This window comes from Mustela erminea, chromosome 1, assembly GCF_009829155.1.
Source record: "Mustela erminea isolate mMusErm1 chromosome 1, mMusErm1.Pri, whole genome shotgun sequence".
Lineage (NCBI taxonomy): Eukaryota > Metazoa > Chordata > Mammalia > Carnivora > Mustelidae > Mustela > Mustela erminea.
Genome location: NC_045614.1, coordinates 214,236,654 through 214,242,785, shown reverse-complemented (window position 1 = coordinate 214,242,785; position 6,132 = coordinate 214,236,654).

Here is a 6,132-nt window from a genome sequence, read left to right as displayed (position 1 = left end):
AGGAGTATTCAAGGGGATGACTATGCTGTCCTCAAGTTCCCATGGTGACCTGTCCATTGGGGTGGTCTTCTGGGATGAGGAAACAGGTGGCCTGGGGATTGACCGGAACGCTGTGGACCGTGGGTGGGGAACAAGCCAGGCCCGTGTCCCTAGTCCTCAGTCCCCGGGTCCCACCGGGGTGGGGTGTCCCTTGCCTTGCTCTGCGCATGGCCTCCACCACCTTTCCCTGGAGCATGGCCCCTCCTCGACAAAGGTTTAAGAGGTACTGCCCCAAGGTCCAGACGATTGGCTCACAGCCTTCCTACATGCAGTTGAGGCTAAAGCTACCCACCCTCATTTGACCCTTTTGCCTGTCACCCCTAACTTATCAAGCCTCCTACTAGGTATTTTCTCACCCTCTGAGGTCTCACTGTCCCCTTCCACTGCCCCCCACCCCCAATTTCACCTGGAGGTTATTTTCACATTAGGCACTGCTGGCACTCTGCCAGATCCCTTTAGAGGGCTAAGAGTGCTTCCTGCAGACAGCACCCTGGTCCCCATTGTGTGCCCCCATCCCAGGCACCTCCCCCCAGTGACACATCACCAGTGAGCTAGCTGGAGCTGGATTCCAGCTGTCCACAGCCTCCCCTGCCTTGTCCTCCTCCTATTCCCTCCCTCCCCTGTAAACGACCTCTACAAGAACCCCTGTCTCAGGCTCTGCCTCCAGGAACTGCACTCAAGGCACTGAGAACCTAGTGTTTTGGACTCCCTGCTTAATTTGACAACATTTTTTTTTCTTTTGCTAAATTCTCCATTGATCTCTACTTATTAGATCTTTCTGCTTTCTTCTGGATTCATTTTGTTTTTTTTCTTCTTGCCAGAGTAAACCCTTGAAGAATTTTCTCAAAGAAGACTTTGTGGGATAAATTCTTTGAACCTGTGTTTGTATAAGAATAATGTTACTTTTTCATGTCGAGCGGTAATTTAATTAGATAGACTGTTTTCGGTTAAGGACGCTGTCCCTTCACAACAGTTAAGCTGTTACTCCATTGGTTTCTTTCACCCATTATCATTGAAAGCCCCAATTAAAATCTTATTTTTGCCCTTTTGTGGGTGTTGTGTGTTGAACCGTGCCCACCTAAAAGGGGATGTTCTGGTCTTCAGCCCTGGCACCTGTGAGTGTGGGCTTATTTGGAAATAGATCGCCGCAGATGTGGTTAATTAACTGAGGCCAGACTGTCGTGAGGCGGGTCCCTCGTAAGTGAGATGGGGTCCTCATCACAAAAGGAGAAGAGACACGCGCTCGGACGCAGCAGAAGGGAGGCTTCGACACGCTGAGGATGCCCGGGAAGTGCCGGAAGACAGTAGGGAGGCTGGAGAGGTTCTCCCCTGGAGATGGTCTCCCTCTGGGGACATCCCCTCACCCCCCCCACCGACATATCCCTCCCCCGAGACATTCTCCCCTGGACCCTCCCGAGGCAGCATCATCCTGCTCGCCGTCTGACCTTGGTCATGGGCTTCTAGAACAAGAACACAGGAAAGTTATTTGTTCAAAGCCACCCAGTTTGTGGGACATTGTTAAGGCATCTCAAGGGAGTGACTACAGCGGGCCACCCACTTCTTCTGCCGGAACGACGTGAAAGCTGACCTTCTTCTTAGGTCTTACCTTCTTACTGCTCTCCTCGGGCTGGTATTGTCTCCCTGGGGGTGGGATCCGAGGCCAGGCTGACGGCAGTCCTTGGGGCGAGTTTTAGGAACATAGAAGCTTCTAGGGCACCGGGCTCATCAGCATCTCCTCCCACCCCCAGCCCCGTCTGGCTTCCTTCCAGGCACTACCCTTTTCAGGGAAGCCAGCCTCCCTCAGTGACCCTGAGGAGAACCTGCCCGAGGAGGATGAGGGCAGGGGCGGGAAGCCTTTGCTGGGGCTTCACTGGGGCACGGGGCACCGGGCACCGAGGCCTCTTTCCAAGGTGGGGACGGTGGGATGGCCCGCTCCAAGGCCATGCGTGTGCACGCTTATTTCCAAGGTCGCGAGGACCCGGGATTCCCTGTGCAGGCTGTGGTCCTCAGATGAGCGACGCAAGTGCAGCCGCGGTGCAGTGGGTGGGGGCGGGGAGCACCCTGATGGCTGCCGGGGTGGGGGCCAGGCCACAGGTCACGAGCATTGTGCAGCCCCCTTGAACCCCCCGGCTGGTTTTCCTACCTGCTCCTGCCCCCCCCACCGCCACGCCCCGGGCCTGCCTCCCCTTGCGTTCACCCACAGCTGCTCTGTCCGCATCGAAGACCCTCTCGACCCACCAGCTTCTCCATCCCCAGATTTACCTCCGCGGGCGGTTCCAGGGAGGACCTGGCAGCCTCGCGGTTCTCTACTCTGAACAAATCAAGATGCTCAGCTCAGGGCCTCTGGCGTCCTGAGATATACTTATCCTTCAGGAAGGCCTGCGTGACCCAGAAAGGCAGAAGGCCTCCGCGCTTCCTTTTTGTTCACCCGGTGGCGGCGACTGGACAGAGGGGAGGGGAGGCGGGACACACAGCCGCGGGGCCGGGGCCACCAGGAGGGAGGGGCAAGGTGAGGGCGTCCTCTCTCCTGTCCGATGCTCCTGACTCTGTGGTTCTGTCCCGGCGGCAGTGGGGTGGGAACTGCGGCGCAGGAGGCCCTGGAGGGAGCCGGGGCTGCTGCTGGGATTCCAGACAGAAGCCAAGAGGGGCCAGGAAGCGGAGGAAGGCCGGTGGGGCGAGCTGTGCACTGTGTTCACCAGGGCGTGCTGGGGTTTCAGAGCTGACACCCAGAGTCTTCACGCAGTTGAAATTTTAGGGCCCAGTCATCCGAGGGGGCTGTTTCCTTCCCCACTGGGGTGCAGGGGAGACGAGGCAGGGAGGCCATCTTGGTCCAGAAAAGTCTGAAGCTGGGAAGGCTGAGCCGTGGCTGGCACCCGATCCTCTGACTCCCTGCGCTCTGCTCAGGGCTGCCCTTGGCTCTTGGACAGGAGCACTGGGCGGCATCGTGTGCGGTCCAGGATTCTGGAAGGTTCTGTTTCTCTCTGGGAGGGCGTGACCGACTGAAGTCTGCAGGGAGTCTGCAGACCTAGTTCCTGCCAAGTGAGTGCCTCAAGATTTCCAGTTGGTGCCAAATGGACATTTGGCCCCGTGGGGCGCTGTGCCAGCGGCGAGTAGGGCCATGGCGTATGCGTGGACCAGTGACTTCTCCCCTGCAGCCCCTGTGAAACAGGCCAGGCACCTGGGGTGCCACGTAGCACAAGGCCCCTCTCGGGGCTGTCAGCCTGCATCTCCCCCTGTCCTGGCCCAGGCCTTGGGCTCTGTCTACCCAACGTGTGTGTGTGCGTGTGTGTGTGTATAGTCTGAGTGTGGGTGGCCATGGCTGGACACTTGGGGATCACAGATATTGAAATCACTCTGCTTCTGCCTCTGTGACTTGCTATCCAGAGAGCACTTTGGGAAGCCCATCTGTCCACCAGCGTGTGTCAGGCTTCTCCTGGACACACAACACAGGATGTGCGGATTTCTCTCTCTGTCTTTATCATCTGCGTCTGTACCGTATCTAAAATCTCCACAACTAGAATCTGCAGGGCGGGCAGGCAGGGGCAGGCTGGAGACCCCGGGGAGTGCTGACGTTGCAGCTGGAGTCCCTGTGGGGGCACAGCTCCCTCTCCACCCCCCACCCAGGACCTCAGTCCTTTTCCCCTGGAGGTCTTCTGCTGACTGGGGGAGGCCCAGCCATGCCGCAGAGGGAAGTCTGCTTTACTCAAAGTCTACTGCTTTAAATGTTAATCACGTCTAAGAAATACTTCTGTGTCTGTACCGAGACAGGTGTTTGACCCCATGACAGGGCCCAGCCAGGCTGACACATGAAATGAACCACCGCAACCACTAACCACTAAAAGAGCTGAATGCAACAAATGCACAATGGGCCTGCAAGTACGTTGGGGCCCAAGGACTCTGTTTCCCCAAGGACTGGGAAGAATGCTCGGGGTGGGGGTGAGTTTTGCGGGAGGGTGTCCCATGAGGCCTATATGGTGGGTGGCAGTGAGGCTCCTGGCCTCTGTCTTGCATTCCGACCTGTGCCTTCAGCACAGGCCGCCAAGGATTTGTAGGTGGGAAAGGCCCCGGGGCTTGCTGCTCTGGGTGATGGCCCACAGGTCCACATGCACCTCCGCTTTGCGCATGGAATCCACCACATCCCCAGCGCTGGGCTCTTGAGACTTGAGGGCAGAGGTTCTAGAATCCTGAGCCCAGGGTGAGCTCATTGCTGGAGCCCTGAGACATTCCTCAGGGACACACATAGAGCGCTCCAGCTGGAGGCCAAGTCGGGGTAAGGCTGCTGGAGAGCGACCCCCTCTGTCCCAGAGTCTGGTGCGTTTTCGACAGCTGTCCTGCCTTCTTGGAGGCTGGAATGCACTCCCCTTGGGGCTTGGTGGGGTAGGCATGATATTTAGACTGATGGATTGCACGTCAGTCTGAGCAGGGCAGCTCATTCCTGCTCCACCGCCTTCCTGAGCAACTCAGCAGAGGGACCGTCTCCAGACGCCCAGATCCAGAGATGGGAAACGTCAAGTGTGCTGCCAGCTTATTTCCCCCCAGGGGCTGCTTGTGGGTTCACACACACGTGCATAGAAAATATTCTGGTTTTCTGTGTTGGTTCCCACTCTGTTATTTGGAGGCTATTCAATACTTTCATAACGATGCTTCATTTTTCCCTCGCCCCTTGTTTTCCTAAAGGGCCCAGAGCTCCCCAAACTGTAAGACATCACGTCTGTTATCTTGGAGAGGATAAGACACTCACCGAACACTTAACCCCTGAGTAGAGACACTAACTACCTCGCAGCGCAAGGATCTACAGGGGAAGCCCCTCCAGAAGGCCCAGAAGCATGGCTTTTGGAGAGTCAGGGCGCCAGCCACAGGCAAGCTTGAATGTCAGCACCGTCTGGTCAAGAATGTCAACCTTCCGACGGGGACCTGGGCCTCCCAACACACAGGGGACTACTGTGTGAGCAAGTTGCAGGGGAGGGGCGTGGAAATGACTGCATGGCTAAGCCAGCCTGGTCTGTCTCAAATTCAGGGTCAGTTCAGAAGAGCATCTGATGTCTGCACCATGATTCTAACTCAGAGTGCCTGTGATGGTTTAAAAACCCGACCTGAACCGTCTTCTGGTTTTATTACGAGGTCTACAGATTTGTCGGTGGGTTGCGGTTTACATCCGCAAAGTGAGAGTCCTTTGTCTGAGAAAATCCAATGTCGGTGGATTCAAGCCAAGAGTCTGTGGTCTTACTGTCTGGGCCCTTGGTTAAGTGCAAGCCCTGGGCGGCAGGTGGCTGGGTGGACAGCAGAAGGAGCAGCGCAGATAGACGAATGTCTACTCTGCTCTGGAAACTTCTCCAATCGGCGACCACTGTCAACAACCCCAGAGAAGAGATCATTGTTCTCCTGAGACTGATGGTATTTGATCTTTGAATGATCATTTTCATTTTTGGTGGATTGTGGCTCAGTAGTCAGAATACCTACCAGGACGTTGCCATAGGAGAGGGATGGAATTTCTCTAAACCATCCATGGTAGACTCCCCTGGTCCTTCCTGTGCCTGCAGTAGCTTGTCCTGGGTGGTCTGTGGAGCTCTGCTACCATCTGTTGTCCTTGACTCTCAGATCCCCACTCAGGTGGTCCGAGTAGGTAAACCATGACCATCTCCAGGAGAACACTTTTTCACTTACCTAGAAACCCAAAGTAGCCCAGAATGGTTTTGTGTCCAGTTCCAATCTCTAGTCTAATGCTTGGGACAGACTGGAGTTTTCATCTTTGGAAAAATGAAAAGTCACTCCAAACTCCTCCTCCAAGTCACAACCCTCTTGGAAGCACTTGGGTTTATAAAGTACTTCATGCTTACCTGCATCTCTTCTTTCTCCTGCTACACTCCCTTGGTTCTCCTCCAGCATTCCCAAACCCTGTGGTTTCAAAGTCTGGCACCATCTTGCTTGTGTGGCCTGGACACTCTCGGATGCTATGACCACCTTAAAAATTGTGTCCAGAAGGGGAGAGAATATTCCGGACCAATGTGTTTTTAGAGATCTTTCTTGTTGCATGTTTTTTTTCCTGTTGTTAAATGCTAAGTGAGTTTCTTAAGGGCAGAGGTCTTTTCTATT